The following is a 1,159-nucleotide window of genomic DNA, read 5'->3' on the forward strand; positions in this document are numbered from 1 at the left end:
TGTCATACCATCCAAGAAGGTGAGGGAGCCACACACTCGTACAACGTTGGTTAGGAGAAAGAAAAGAGTAATTAGAGATGTACTCTCCACTCGAAAACCAAAAGAAATTGCAATTCCTCCCTCTCCAAAAGCTTTTGAAGTTTTGAGGCCAGTCAAAAAGGTGGACATATATGCAGAACTTGGCGTCGAAGAGAAGAGAGATCTGCGACAGGCCAAGAATGCCAAGCCAGGCGCACCAGATTACCCTAGGCCTCCCTTTTCCCCCCTTCCAGACTATGACTGATATGCATATGTCGTACGAGGACAAGACAAGTTTACTTTTCCTAACCTAGCCCTTCTAATCTACCCCATGAATAAGAAGATACGCAATAGATTTCACATCTGTTACAACAGCTGGGTATACTGGTGCAACTGGCTGTGGTTCTGTTGTAACTTATTATCCATCTGTTGCATAAGTTGTGTTGGATTATTGATTCAGAGAACCCTATGCAACAGATGGACCATCCATTGTATCTTTAAAATTACTAACCTATTTAAAAATTGACTTCTTAGCTCACAGCATGTTGACATAAATATCTGCCTCATGAGGAAAATGCAATTAACGTACCGGGAAGCTTATGACGCTGCCGATAGGATAATGGACCTCAAATTCTACAAGAAGCTCAAGGATAGGTACGATTAACTCAATGGAGAGGCGTCAGCCCTTGGCGTAGGACTTGATTTCCTAGTTCCTATGTTGGTCTTGAATGAAGAAGAAACGTTAAGATATGTTAGAGAGGACAGGCCAAATCCACATGGAAAGAGCTGAACCGAGGCAAAAAGGATTCTTGTAGTCATTAGCATGAACGGCATGCATTATCGGGCTGTTGAGATACTACTCGAGGAGGAAAAGATCAATGTTTATGACTCCAGCGTACCTCTCATCGATGATTTTGATCTTTTCCTCCTCGTGGAGCCACTGATGGTTCTGTTTCCCATCTCGTTGAGGGAGAGTAAACTGATGAATCATTTGCCAAAGAAAGTGTTGATGAAAAAATCATCGGATTTTGCAGGTCGAAATAAGGGAATGATCCTTCCAAAAGATGATGCCACTAAAGCGAGCGGCTCGCACACTCTTGCTTACATCGAATGTTTACTGATAGACACAGAAATGGTCGAG

This window comes from Capsicum annuum, chromosome 4 (assembly GCF_002878395.1).
Source record: "Capsicum annuum cultivar UCD-10X-F1 chromosome 4, UCD10Xv1.1, whole genome shotgun sequence".
Lineage (NCBI taxonomy): Eukaryota > Viridiplantae > Streptophyta > Magnoliopsida > Solanales > Solanaceae > Capsicum > Capsicum annuum.